Source organism: Bubalus bubalis, chromosome 23 (assembly GCF_019923935.1).
Source record: "Bubalus bubalis isolate 160015118507 breed Murrah chromosome 23, NDDB_SH_1, whole genome shotgun sequence".
Taxonomy (NCBI): Eukaryota; Metazoa; Chordata; class Mammalia; order Artiodactyla; family Bovidae; genus Bubalus; species Bubalus bubalis.
In genome coordinates this window covers 31684600-31700306 of record NC_059179.1, presented here as the reverse complement: position 1 = coordinate 31700306, position 15707 = coordinate 31684600, and positions in this window count along the sequence as shown.

The following is a 15707-nucleotide window of genomic DNA, read 5'->3' as shown; positions in this document are numbered from 1 at the left end:
TTCAGAGTTTATCCAGATACTTATCTAAGTTTGGGCTTCCCTGGTGGCTCAGACGGTAAAGAATCTGCCTGCAGTGCAGGACACCTGGGTTCGATCCCTGGGATGGGAAGATCCCCTGGAGAAGAGAATGGCTACCCTCTCTAGTATTCTTGCCTGGAGAATCCCATGGACAGAGGAGCCTGGCAGGCTACATTTCATGGGGTCATAAGGAGTTGGACATGACTGAGTGATTCACCCTAAGTTTGACTCCTGTGTCACAGCTTCTCTGCCAGATTTTACTAGTAATGAGGAAAATTAGAAGACCAGCTCCTTCTGGGCTGATTTTTGTTCACACAGCCTACATAAGTTGAGAATGCCTGGAAGTTAACCAGGCTTTCTAAAGACCCAGTAGGAGAGCTCAGAACAGACAGGACAGGACTCTCGCAAGGGTCCCTGAGATAATTTGCTTGAAGACCATTAACTGTCTTCACTTTGCCCACAGAATCTGAAGGCAATGACGTTCAGAGGCACAGCATTCCTTACCCCACAGTCAGGAAAGAAAACGTTGCTAATGACATCCAGGGAGACCCTCAACAAAGGAAGCTGGCCTGAGAGAGCGTGGAGAGGCAAGCAGCCAACAGTCTGTGGTGGCAGATGTTCTGGCATGACCATAGGAAACGGAGAATCACATGTTTAATGTACATCACTTTGCTTTTGTCATGTTGGGTTCTGGGGACAGGTGAAGGGCACGTTCCTCGTTCCACCTTGCAGCCCAGCTTTCTAGTCAATCATTGCCTATTCAGGATCATGCTTGCTGAGCAAACAAGAGCATCACACTGTCCTTGAAATCAGTGTGAATATGCTGGACTTAATAATAACTGGAGTGTTGCTTGGTCCCCTGGGCACTCCCTGAAGAGATCATGCCAAGGAAAGACTCTGCTCCTTGGGGCTAAGAATTTATAAGAAAAGACTGCATTTTATACATCGTAAAATTATTCCTGCAGAAGCGAGCTTTTCTCTCTGGGACACACAAGACCACAACAAAGAGCCCAGCTTTGAGGCAGGTTCTTCACAGAGATAGTGTGTAAATGCTGAGCCTCAGAATCTGCAAATTAGGATTTGAGGCACCCTGCCTGTCATGGTGGGGTAGGGCTTTGTCAGCAAAACCCAGTGTCAAGTTTTGTCCAAACCCTTCAGGTGCACACCCACAAATCACTGATGCCAACTCTGCGGGGACTGTTCACTCCAAAGCCTGGAATTGTCCGGAGAAGTCTCCATCCCATCACTCAATTCTCCAGTCTGCCACCAGAGGAAACTTTGCATCCCTGGCCCCTCAAAAAGACAAGTGCCTCTCAGAACAGTGGACAGCTTTGGGGCTCAAGGAACCCTGAGCAGGTTCACGAGTACTAAACTCACCGCCACACACGCAAAGGGCCAGGAAGCCTGACTTGAAATGTACCGAGGTCTGGTCCCGTCACTGTTCATCTGCTCCTCTGGGCAGATGGCCTGACAGTGTAGTTAGGTTGTGCGGGTCCCTCTCTGTCTCCTCGGTGCCATTCTCCACCAGGAACTGCATCACCAGGCTTGCTGGGGCCTTCCAATGTGCTCCCCCGATGGAGGCACTGCCAGATTAGCCTTCCCCTCCCACTCCCTGCCTTGGGCCACACTGTGGGCAGGAATGCCTCCCTCCACACTCCAGCCACTGCCATGCAGCCACGCCTCCACCCTCAGCTCTCTTCTGGTTTCAAGAAGACCGTCCTCTCCCCCTGATATTTCAAGCCCAGTGATGGAGGCAGCTTCCTGCTCCTGACTGACTCTGGGTACCTCAGCATCCCTTGTTGATTTTCAGAACCCCACCCTTTGCTCTATAAGTCTCCCCTCATCAAACCATCCAAGAGGAATTCTGTTTCCTAGCAGGGCTCTGGCAGGTAAAGACATGCAATGGAAAGGGTGTTGATCTTGGATTAAGGAACCTGGGTTCGAGATGCTGCTCTGCTTCTGACTAGCCGTGTGACCTTGACCAAATGCTTCATCTCTGAACTGCAGCTCCCGACCACATCATCAGAGTAAGAAGCTGGGTCTGTGCAGGGAAGACGTCCCTTTTCTTCACACCAGCACCGGCATTCCCTGGGGCTTCCCTCCAGGATCCTGGAGCTCTGAAGAGCAAGCCAGACATACCAGTCACTAGTTCCTGTAGTGACTTTGATACTTGATATATACAAATTACATGGTCTTCTCTGGAGAATGAACAAAATGATTAGGATAGCAATTTGCTTAAAAGAGGTTGTCTGGGCTTCTCTGAAATCAAGATTGTCAGGAGAAATATCAACAATCTCAGATATGCAGATGATACCACCCTAATGGCAGAAAATGAAAAGGAACTAAAGAACCTCTTGATGAGGGTGAAAGAGGAGAGTGAAAAAGCTGGCTTGAAACTCAACATTAAAAAAAAACTAAGATCCTGGCATCTGGTCCCAGCATCTCAAAGCAAATAGAAGGGGAAAAAATGGAAGCAGTGACAGATTTTATTTTCTTCGTCTCCAAAATCACTATGGGCAGTGACTGCAGCCACGAAATTAAAAGATGCTTGCTCCTTGGAAGGAAAGCTGTGACAAACCTAGACAGCATATTAAAAAACAGAGGCATCACTTTGTCAACAAAGGTCCGTAGAATCGCAGCTGTGGTTTTTCCACTAGTCATGTATGGATGTGAGAGTTGGACCATAAAGAGAGTGAGCACTAAAGACTTGATGCTTTTGAACACAGAAGACTCTTGAGAGTCCCTTGGACTATGAGATCAAACCAGTCAATCCTAAAGGAAATCAGTCCTGAATTTTCATTGAAAGGACTGATGCAGAAGTGGAAGCTCCAATACATTGGCCACCTGATATGAAGAACTGACTCACTGGAAAAGACCCTGATGCTGAGAAAGACTAAAGGCAGGAGGAGAAGGGGATAACGGAGGACAAGATGGTTGCATGGTATCACTGACTCAAAGGACATGAGTTTGAGCAAGCTCTGGGAGATGGTGAAGGACAGGGAAGCCTGGTGTGCTGCAGTCCATGGGGTCACAAAGAGACGGACACGACTGAGAGACTGAACAATAACAATGGTTTAGACATAAGGGTTGGAACACAAAGAAGGCTACCCACCAAAGAATTGATGCTTTCAAACTGTGGTGCTGGAGAAGACTCTTGAGAGTCCCTTGGACTGCAAGGAGATCAGACCAATCAATCCTAAAGGAAGTCAACCCTAAGTATTCATTGGAAGGACTAATGCTGAAACTGAAGCTCCAATACTTTGGCCACTTGATGGGAAGAGCCAACTCATTGGAAAAGACCCTGATGCTGGGAAAGATTGAGGGCAGGAGGAGAAGGGGACAGCAGAGCATGAGATGGTTAGATAGCATCACTGACTCCATGGACATGAATTTGAGCAAACTCCAGGAGATAGTGGGCTGCAGTCCATGGGTTTGTGAAAAGTCAGACATGACGGAGTGACTGAACAACAATATTGGGGTTCTCAAGGCACTCAGGAAGGGAAGCCAGGTACTGATTGTACTAGACACTGGCCCTTCCTGACACGAGGAGGCTGACCATTCTTCTGTAGCCTCATGTAGTCTGCCAGGTGTGTGGGCTGCAGGAGCCCAGGGGAATGCTTGGCTCTTTGCAGGTAGGCACCCATTCCTCCAGGGGCGAGTCTCAGGAAGGGCACAGCAGTGCCCCCTCGTGGCCAACACTCACAGCCATGATGAGTTCCAGGGGGGACCTGTGTGGGGTGCCAGCAGCCTCCCCCACCTGACCTCCTGCCTCTACAGCCCCTCACCACACCCCAGGTGCCGCCCCTGGGAAGATCACCACTTCACTTGGTCCTCGCAGCCTCCTCCTGATGCCAGCAGGGCAAGAGCTTTTGACATTTACATTTCACAAGTAATAGACAAGTGCATTCAAGGAAAACGAGTCCCAGAGGCCTTTCCCAAAGTTGCACAGCTCACGACCAAAATCCGGGCCTTGGTGTCTTTTACAGAACCCGATATTTGATTTATGTAGATGATTAAACTAAATTACTGGCTTGAAGGACTTTGTGTCTGGAACGAGGCCAATTTTGGCATGTTTTTAATTCAGGATTAGAAGCATGTCCCCTGGCTGATCTCCATAATGTCATAGGCTTACCGGGAAATAAAGACAGCTCTCTGTGAACTTTGGCTTCTTATCTGTACTTTCCCACGTGCTTCGGTGAATGTTGTCTCACACAGGTGGGGCCATTTGGGCCAAGGTCACACAACTACTCAGCTCCCCAAGTCAGCGCTGGAGCCCCCATGTCTCTCGATTCTAAGTCTGGTACTGTCTTTGCCTCTTCACAATCCTTCAGTCAGTCAACAAACGTGCTGAGTCAGCAAGGGCCAGGCCTGCGCCCGAACAGCGGCAAACGAGGCCCAGCTCCTGCCCGTAGGAATGTTGAGAGTCTGGGGCAAAAATTGCTGTATGGACAATAGAGGTCCAGGGGATGGCTGTGAGGAAGGGATGTGCTAGGAGCATAGGAGGAGCCCCCCTGTCTTCCTTGGAGGCACCGCACAGAGGAGCAGGGGAAGAGCCGAGACTCGAAGGACCTGAAGATGACCTGGATCCAGCAGGCAGGGCACTGCCGGAGGAAGCAGCATACTGGGCCCAGCAGGAGCTACGTGGGCCAAGGTGTAAGCAGGTCTGGCCAGGTTGTTCAGTGGGGCAGGAGCCTCAGGAGCAAGGATACGACAGACTGACCGGGACACCAGGACAGGTCAACAGGAGGGTCTCCCTGAGTCCATATGGAGACAGAGATTTCCAGGGGAGAGGACCACCATGACATTTGGGAGTCATCCAAGAGTTTCAAAGGGAGCCACACAGTAGGTGATTCTTGGCAAGCCCTGTGTGACGGTTACTGCACCTGGGAGCGTGGTGTCTGATGACTTTCAAGAGCCTCTCTCCAGGAAGGATGAAAAGCACCACCAACAATAACAGTACTCACTGCTGCAGCTGCCTAGCTCACCTGGCACCAGAAGGAGCCCTGCTGGTGTTCAGAGAATACAGTCAGCATTTTATTACAGCATCTGGTGGACTCATCTCACTCTGACATGAGATGCAAATGTGCTTTAAAAAAAAAAAATGCTTAACAAAAAAACAGAAGTGGCCCACCCTCAGGTCCAGCCAGGCGCAGCTCCTGAAAGAAGCTGCTCTGAGTCTCAGGGGGCGAACTCATCCCTGTGGGTGTCCTGCACCCTGGCGGGCACCCACCCCCACTCATGTCTGGTGCTGTTGAATGTTTCCTGAGTTCTGGGTCTGGCCTCCTCAGCCAGCCTGGGGCTTCCAGGGCCAGAGACCACAGCTGCACCTTCACAAAACCTCGGTCCACAGCACACATGTGAAGGATGTGAAATAAATGAACGTGGATAAAGGCAGCTCCCTCCTCCCTTAGTACAGCAGCGCGGTACCGGCAGTGCGTGCCCTTCCTGACAGCTTGTCTGTGTATGTGTCTCCCCAGGAGGGACAGCAATTGACTCCCTGGCATCTTACCTTCCCCGTGATCAATTTCTCCTGGCATTTGTCAGACTCCCGTACCTCCGCTGCGGCCCTCCGAGGGCGGGTTCTGTTCATGGAATCTCAGCACAGCCCATCTGAAGGGAGGTGCCTTTCTTACCACCACTTTTCAGAGCAGAAACATCAAGACAAGGGAAACCAGAGAGAAGAGAGGCTAGGCTGCAGCAGAGACCCAAGAACACTGGCGCAGGGTTCCAAGTGACAGGTGTTTCCAGAGGGTCACAGAAGCTGGCCCAGGAAGGGGCCACAGTTACAGCTTCCTACGTGGTGTCTCTCTGTTGATTAAAAAGCTGTGGCTTTCTCCCCTACCCCTGACAGAGCCCAGTTCCACGTCAGGGAGTCAGATCCATGGATCCTGAACGTTTTTTCATCTCCAAGAGTCTCCTGTCCTCTGCCAATAGCCAAGAAAGGGCTTATTAAGCCATAAACTCTTAATAGCTGAGATCTCAGAAATAAATTAATTTAGCAGATACTCCTGATAATCTGGCCCTGGGAAAGCAGAACCAACAATAAGCCCTGCAGGAAGGGTGAGACTCCAGTTGAATAGAAAGATCACAAGAAGGGGGAGATATTCAACTCCCCATGTCTAAGCCCTGTCCTGCACCAAATACATAACACACACGGTCTATTTTCACTGCGGTCTTCAGGAGAGCAGGTGCTATTATCCGCACTGACAGATGAGGTACCAGCAGCACAACAAAGCCAACGTACTCGGTCAAGGTCACATTGCTAGGCTAGGGCAGGTCTGGACTTGATCCCTGCTACTGAGTAGAGAGTCCTATGAGGAGACTGTTTAAAAACAGATCTCCCGGTCCCCCGTTAGAGACCCTGATGCATCCATGTGGGAAGAAAAGTCCAGGAATCTGCATATTTAACCAGCACCTCAAAGTGACTCCAGGGCTTTGGATGTCAGGTGGGGGTTTATAACATGAGCTTTTGAAAGACACTTGAGTTAGAAACCTAGCTCTGTGACCTTGAACAAGTCACTTAAGCTACCTAAGCCCCAGCTTCTCCATCTGTAGGTGATGGTATGCACACCACACGGGCTTGTGGTGAGATTTACAGGGAATAATGCAGGAAAGTGCCTGGCATGGGCTCACCTCCAACATTTCAGGGGCCTGGGGCAACAGCACAAGCAGGGGCACCCCGGCCTGCGGCTCACTGCCCTTCACTTCTCACCCGAGTTCTATTCTGCACCCTTAGGATCTTGTCCTGTCGAGTGCAGACAACTCAGGACATAATCAAAGCTTTGTCCACACTCACTGAAAACAGCGCTCCCCACCCCTACACCCTGTGGACCTAGGGCTGTACAAACTAGGAGCATGGTCTGACCCAGGGAATGCGGATTCAGGGAAGATGACTACCCAAGTGGGCAGGAAATTCTAGGCCTCCTGGTACTCGAGGGGATGAAGGCTTCTGATGGGCATGTTCCACTGGTCCACAGACACCTCACCTCCTGAGGAAGGCACGGCGGGGGGCCAGCCAGGCAGGGCCCTCCAAAGTCAGGGCCCAGGGAAGGGGCCCTGGTAGCCTAGGTCCAAAGACAGGGGGTCAAGTGCATAGACGGAGAAGGCGATGGCACCCCACTCCAGTGCTCTTGCCTGGAAAACCCCATGGACGGAGGAGCCTGGGAGGCTGCAGTCCATGGGGTCGCGAAGAGTTGGACATGACTGAGCGACTTCACTTTCACTTTTCACTTTCATGCATTGGAGAAGGCAATGGCAACCCACTCCAGTGTTCTTGCCTGGAGAATCCCAGGGACGGGGGAACATGATGGGCTGCTGTCTATGGCGTCGCACAGAGTCGGACACGACTGGAGCGACTTAGCAGCAGCAGCAGCAAGTGCACAGAGTTGACAATACTATGTTACACCCTTGAAAGTTGCTAAGAGAATAGATCTTTAAAGTTCTCACTTAAAAAAAGAAATAGTAATTATGTGGTGTGCTGGAGGTGTCAGCTAAGCTAAGGTGCTAATATTATTGCAGTATGCGTGTGTGCTCAGTGGCTCAGTCACGTGTGACTCTTTGCAACTCTATGGACTGTAGCCCGCCAGGCTCCTCTGTCCATGGGATTAGCCAGGCAAGAGTACTGGAGTGGGTTGTCATTGCCTCCTCCAGGGGATCTTCCTGACCCTTGTACACCTGTATCAAATTAATGCATGGTACACTTTAAACTTATACAATATTACATGTCAATTATATCTCAGTAAAATGGGGTGGGGGGACCATCCTACTTGGCAGAGGGTTAACACATTCCAAGGGCCCCAGAGACACATTGCTACTGCCAGCCCTGACTGTGGCCTTGGTCTTGGTGCCACCATTGTTGAGCTCACGCTTTTTGATGCCCCATATTGGAAGCCACAGGCAGAGGCCCATGACATCACCCACAGTCACCCAGGGCTGGTCATGGGGGAATCCAGAGAAGCTAATGCCTGTTCTCCAAGGCAGCTGCAGAAAGAACACACATAGAGACCGCCTGGTCCACGTGGCTCTCAGAATACTTGAGCGCATTTCCTCACGTGCACTCTTATCAACAGGCCTGAGGGGAGGAGTTGACAATAGCAGGGAAACGATCCCCAGTTTATGGATGAGAAACCGAGAAATGAGAGAACTCTCACTCATTTATTATAGTGTTTATCGCTTTCTGTCTGTTAAGGTTTGGAGCTGCATGGGTCTGAGTTCAAATTCTGCCTCTGGCACTAGGACCTGGGGCAGCTGTTCACTTCTTCTAGCCTCAGCTTCCTCATCTGTGAGATGGGGAAATACATGCTCTAAGTATTATAGACATTGAAGGCAATAATATACGAAAATCAATTAACACAGAATCTAGCAAATTCTGAGAGCTCAGGAAGTGTCACCTGTTATTATTTACCCTATATTATTTACCTTATTAGGCTTCCCTGGTGGCTCAGTGGTAAAGAATCCACCTGCTAATGCAGGAGATGCAGGTTTGATCCCTGAGTCAGGAAGATCCCCTGGAAGAGGAAATGGCAACCCACTCCAATATTCTTGCCTGGAAAACCCCATGGACAGAGGAACCTGGCACCTTATAGTCCATGAAGAGTAGGACACGACTTAGCAACTGAAAACCACAACATTTACCTTATTGGGGAACATGGTTTATCTGTCTGAGTAGGCTGCAAAGCCCTGCAAAGGGGCCAAGATCCATATTCCATTTCAGATTCCTCTTCCCTTGACAGCTGAGCGCAATGTTTGGGACATACCAACCAACTGATAAATGTTGGCAGAATAAGTAAAATAATTTAAAATGAATGAGAAGGGGAGAAGAGAATGATCCACAAAATCCACAATACCTTGATCCAAGCAAAGTCCAAGCAGCTTAGGAGCCTGGTGAGAGGGAGGCAAAAATGCGCCCTTCACCCAGAGCACTAATTGCTTCCAAGACAGACATACTGTATGCCAGGCCCAACTCAGGCTCCAGCAAGGCTGGAGAGATGGTGGGAGAAGGTTTCAGAAGGATCTGGGAACACAGCTAACATTAAATGACTTATTTTAAAAAAAAAAAAAAACCACGAAGCTAAACTGGAACCATATAGTGGGATCACATGATAATATAAAAGTTGAACATGCATATGTATATATTTATTTAGTTTCCTTGGACAGTCTGACAAACCCCTTGGGACCTGCTTTATGACAGGAAAGCTATTTTCAGACCAATATGTTAAGAAACCAAGTCTCTACTCAGGACCTTAACGTGCACCCCTGGGGCTCAGTGGACTGGGTGGGTCTTCCCCTTGGCTCCTCCAAAGTGATCTGGGCACAGACCCCTTTGCCTCATTCAGAGCAACGCTAGGATTCTAAGCCAAGAAAAAGTTCCCAGAAAAGAGATGGGTCATGAAGGATGAGAGCCAGAAAACTAGAGGAAACATCAAGTGTTTGAAGGAATCTGGAGAATGAAGTGATTTTGTTTTCACAACAAATTAATTTAGGCAGCACACGCTTTCATTCTCTTTCAAGCCTACTTTGGAAAAATATCCATATTAGCCCTGGAAAAGAGCAATCAGGACAAGGCTCAAGTGATTCTAATGAGATCCACATTTCCAGGGCATTTTCCAGATCTGAAGCAAGGCCGAGCAAATGTGAGATGTCAGAACTGAAAGCTTAGGGGAAAGAGACAGGAGAAGTCCCACCAAATCAAAGAGGGCCTTGTCCTAACTCACTCAAGTGCCCCCAAGGGATCGTCTTCAATGTGAGCCTGCTGGGACTTACTATGGATCTACACCTCCCCAGTCCACTTGTAGAGCACCCCCTACTCTGAGCATCTATTGCAATCACCAACAATAAAAGCCATCTGAAGTTCCTGATTGTGACCCACATCAGGTATATAATGTCTTCTAGGAGGCACCTGTCTCTCTGTTAACAAGAAGTGGGGTACACGAGCAGGCCTTCTGCCTTTGGTAGGCTGCAGACCTTCAAACCTGGCACTAATCCTTTCTATCGGGACACCCCTGTCTGTCAGCCCTTCCCATGCACAGAGCAATACCCCCCCGAGCAACCCCATCCATGAGCTCGGTTCTGTACTTCTCCTCCAATCAAGTTTCTGAATCCTTCCCAAAAAACATATGAAGGTGCAGTGCGGTAAAGCAGTAGAACCTGAAGGAAGGATGGAAGAAGAGAAAGGAGGGGAGGGAAGAAAGAAGAAGGAGCAGAACATTTCTTGAGCATCCTTCAAACTGCTCCCTGAAGCAGTCCATTTTATGCCCTGTTTTGTAGACCAGGAAGTTAAAGGCCAGAGAGTTTAAGTAACTTTTAAGATCACACAGCTGATTAGTGCAAGAGCTAAGAGTTTTATTCATGACTTCCTGGCTCCAAAGTCCCATCCTATATGTTTTCCTGAATATTAAAATCATCAAACCATACAGAGTGATTCCACACTCACACATGCTGTCACACTTACTCCCAGCTGGACCCAAACTGAGGACCAGTGTCGCAACGAGTGACAAGAAGTTCCAAACTGCTTGTTACTTCACCCTGAAAGCTTCCAGTGCATCTGAAAAAGACCAAAACTTCCCAGAAAAATTCATTTTCCCCTCCTCATTCAGTAATTCCAGGAAAAAGGAGGCCACAAGTAGTCTTGATACATACCCCAGGGTTTGGATTTCATAAAAGTAGTCAAAGTCCCAACCTCTTCAAGGTCTAATTAAACCTCTGCAGCCCTACATATATCTAGACAAAACTCTAATTCTAAAATACACAGGTTCATAGCAGCACTGTTCACCATAGCCAAGACACGAAAGCAACCTAAGTGTCCATCAACAGATGAATGGATAAAATGTGGCACATATATACAATGGGATACTACCCAGCCGTTAAAAAGAACAATGCCATTTGCAACAACATGGGTGGACCTAGAGATTATCATACTAAGCAAAGTCATAAAGAGAAAGACAATAGCATATGATATCACTTACATGCAGAATCTAAAATATGGCACAAATGAACCTATCTACAAAACAGAAACAGACTCACAGACACAGAAACAGACCTGTGGTCGCCAAGGGAAGGAGGACGAGGAGGAGTGGATCGGGGGTCTGGGATTAGCAGATATAAACTATTGCATACGGAACAGAGAAACAACAGGGTTCTACTGTAGCGCACAGAGAACTATATTCAATATCCTACGATAAGCCATAATGGAAAATATAATAATATATATACACACATAACTGCTATTACTTCTGTATAGCAGAAACTAACACAACACTATGCATCAACTATATGTCCATTAAAAAAAAAACTCTGGGACCATAACTGCCACCCCACGTTACTCTAATATATGAATGTGTGTAGATAAATATTCATGTGCATTTTGTTTCATTTTATCTGTATCATATACACGCACATTTTGTTTTAACATCTATCTGTATCATATATATGTTTGTGGGTATTGATATACATATAAAACAAAATACACATGAAGTTCTCATTGGGATGTCTCTGTCTGGCTGACACCTTGAGTGTTTTTATCTGCAACTGGACTAAGTCAACACCACGCTATATAAAGCTTCCTTCCAAGGAAAATAACATAACAAGAGGGGCTGGAAGACGGATGGAAGAAAGCTGCTTCATCATCACATAGAAGAATGTGCATTCTTGATCCTTCCTTTCCCTTCTTGATCCTTCCTTTCCCTTCTGGGTGTGCCCAGGAAGTTCTATCGATGTTTAAATCAAGACAAGGTACTCCTGGGTTTTCCCTCAGAAACACTTTCATCCTGGCTCACTTTCTGAGCACAAAACACCCAGAGCCTGGGCAGGAAAAGGCACAGACACCAAGTGACATGGGGTCTCGGTTGGTGTCTCTGCGCCTCCCATGGGGGACCTGGGACTCATGAACTCGGGCATAGTGCCTCTAACTGTGACTCCCACTTGTTTTCATAATTGAAAAACAAATCATCTGTGATGTTCCAGGCCCCTGAGAGGCACACACATACAAATGTGGCGTCCCTACAGTAAGACTCCTGTGTTATGACTTTAGCATGAACTGAAGAGCCATCATAAAAAACACTGGGTTGGAAGAAGCACAGGCTGGAATCAAGATTGCCGGGAGAAATATCAATAACCTCAGATATGCAGATGACACCACCCTTATGGCAGAAAGCGAAGAACTAAAAAGCCTCTTGATGAAAGTGAAAGAGGAGAGTGAAAAAGTTGGCTTAAAGCTCAACATTCAGAAAACTAAGATCATGGCATCTGGTCCCATCACTTCATGGGAAATAGATGGGGAAACAGTGGAAACAGAGGCTGACTTTATTTTTTGGGCTCCAAAATCACTGCAGATGGTGACTGAAGCCATGAAATTAAAAGACGCAAAAAAAAAAAGAAAAAGAAAAGACGCTTACTTCTTGGAAGGAAAGTTATGACCAACCTAGACAGCATATTCAAAAGCAGAGACATTACTTTGCCAACAAAGATCCATCTAGTCAAGGCTATGGTTTTTCCCGTGGTCATGTATGGATGTGAGAGTTGGACTGTGAAGAAAGCTGAGTGCCTAGGAATTGATGCTTTTGAACTGTGGTGTTGGAGAAGACTCTTGCAAGTCCCTTGGACTGCAGGGAGATCCAACCAGTGCATTCTGAAGGAGATCAGCCCCAGGATTTCTTTGGAAGGAATGATGCTAAAGCTGAAACTCCAGTACTTTGGCCACCTCATGTGAAGAGATGACTCATTGGAAAAGACCCTGATGCTGGGAGGGATTGGGACAGGAGGAGAAGGGGACGACAGAGGATGAGATGGCTGGATGGCATTACCGACTCGATGGACATGAGTTTGAGTAAACTCCGGGAGTTGGTGATGGACAGGGAGGCCTGGCGTGCTGCGATTCATGGGGTCACAAAGAGTTGGACATGACTGAGCAACTGAACTGAACTAAACTGAAGAGCCATCATTAAGACAGGTAGAGCAAGGTGACTTTATAGACCTCTGATAATCTTGGGACTTCTTTCCCAGGATGTTCATTTTTAATTCAGAGTATTTGAATACAATGCTCTGTATTGCTTGAGTATGTCACTTTCTCTGTAATAAAAACCTCCCTCCCCATCACTCACTTTTCTAGTGTGGATTCAAAGCCAACCAATTCACCTCCTTGGAGGCTCCCCTCTGCTCATCTCTACATCCCCTTGCACACTCACAACCACCTGGTAACTTAAAGAAATACATATGTGGAAGGACGACTGGAAAGAGCCAATATGAAAAAGCAGGTGTGTGGCGGGTGTATCTAATACAGAAGGGATGGAATGGTTTACCAGCAGTCTCCAGCCTTTTGGGGACCAGTGACTGTTTTCATGGAAGACAGTTCTTCCACAAACTGAGGGACACTTTCGGGATGAGTCCAGCACATCACATTTATTGTGTTGTTGTTGATCAGTTGTTTAGTTGTGTTTTACACTTTGCGACCCCAGAATGCCAGGCTTCCCTGTCCTTCACTATCTCCCTGGGTTTGCTCAAACTCATGTCCATTGAGTCAGTGATGCCATCCAACCATCTCATCCTCTGTCACCCCCTTCTCCTCCTGCCCTCAATCTTTCCCAGCATCAGGGTCTTTTCTACTTTATTTCTATTATTATTACATCAGCTCCACCTCAGATCGCCAGGTATTAGATCCCAGAGTTTGAGGACCCCTGTTTTACATCACTCTGATAAAGAGGAATCTGAGAAGTGACAGAGGTAGGAAGACGACCCTCACCCCAGGCTGGTGATGGGTGGGGATAAAAGACTGGAAAAGTCAACAGGAGCCGAGGTGGAAAGAGGAGAATTCAAGGACTGTTTGATCTAAGGCTGGCTGGATATAAGAGGGTGCAAGCCAAAGACTTTGTTCTTAAGCCTCTGCCACTCTCTAGGTGAGCCCAGAAGGCAGCAAAGAGCTGACCTGGGAGACCATCCAGATGGACACTAGATAATGCAGGACTAAACTCACAGTGTCTCCAGATTTAAATATTGCCCGTCTGAAACATTCTCAACCTCCAATCGAGTTGTATAGCAAATGGACGGTCTTGGTATTCCCACTGTATGATGGCCTCTGAGATGGCCAAGATGCCCTCTGGGGGAGCATAAAGAAAGGCTCTAGGCTCAGAGTACAGCCTTGCTCACCTTGACCTCCTGCCAAACATGAGACTTCCTTAGACTTGGCAACTTTCTTGTCCTACATGAAAGGACATGGCTGCAGGATTCTCCCTCAAAACTGGACTCCTCAGCCTAAAGGGAAACCACAGGTTGTATGTGTATATGTGTTTCCTCTAATCTAGACTCTGGCAAAACAGTGAGACTGCTAAGAGAGTGAATTCCTGAGAGAATAACGCAGGAAAAAGGAACAGACCGATCTTTCAGAGGGAGCAGCCACAGTGGGAGAGCTGTTCTCCCTACTTTTTACCCTCAAGCAATGGCGTCTGCATGAGAAATCAGGTCTGTTAGGCAGGGCGCAAGGGAGCCTACTTCTCTCTCCAGCCTGAAAACTTCTAAGCAGCTCTGGAAGGATGCCTCTCAGAGAAGGTGCACATCCAACTGAGCCAAATAAAGAGAGAACTGCAGAGCAGACAGCCCCCACCGTCAACAACATGCTGCTTTTCTTCTTGAGGGGCTCCAAGGAGAGACAACCAACATGAAAATGAACCTTGTAATTTTCTAGAGCCACCGAAATGGATGACAGGTGTGAATAATGAGCCATTAGGATGAGTAGGAAAGGCCAGGACAGTTCATTCAACAGAGAAAGAGATAAAATGAAGGTGCCTCTTTCAAAGGGACATGAGCAAGAAATAGCTTCTAGTTCCCATGAGAGTAAGAGGTGGAGAGTGACATCTTTTTCTAGTCCCTACTAGACTCCCAAACATATGCTTGGATATACAGTAAGAACCATGTCAAAGTTCATATCCTTTACCCAGAAATACTATACCAAGGATTTCTCTAAAGGAGATCAGTAAACTAAAGCAAAAAAAGGATATTATATGGAAAAAACAAAAATGAAAAAACATTAACTATAGTATTATCCAGAATGGCCCCAAACTGGAAATAACCTGTCAAACCAGTCAGAAGTGAGTTAGTCATAGTGGTTTGTATTTGCATTATAGCCTATCATCCAGCCATCAAAATGACAGTTACAAAGATTGCATAAAGCATGAAATCATGTTTATGATGTAATTTAAGGTCAAAAATGGTTTCTGTATATTTGAGTACTTACTACAGCTTCACCCTCTTACACAATTTGCACGCATTACCTCTTTTCATCCTCAAAGAACCTATGGGTGGGGAGAGGTCTATTACTGTCCTCCTTGTAGTGATGAGAAAATTGAGACAAAGTTGCTTAGTAATTTTCCCAAATTCACAGTAACGCCAGGATTCAAACATAGGGTGACTGACACTGAAGCCATTTCTCCTCATTCAACATGCCATAAAAGCCCTAGACCTCAAGGATAATAAGCAAAGGTTATTTTGCATATTAATATACATGAAATAGCCTAAAATATATATTTATATTTCTATATTTATTAAAATATGAGAAATAACAGATGGAACAAATAGAAAACAAATAGCAATGTAGTAGATTTAAACCCAGTCATATCAATAATAGCAGCAAGTGTAAATAGTAATGTACTATTACATATAAATTAAATGTAAATAGTCTAAACAGTCCAATTATAAGATTG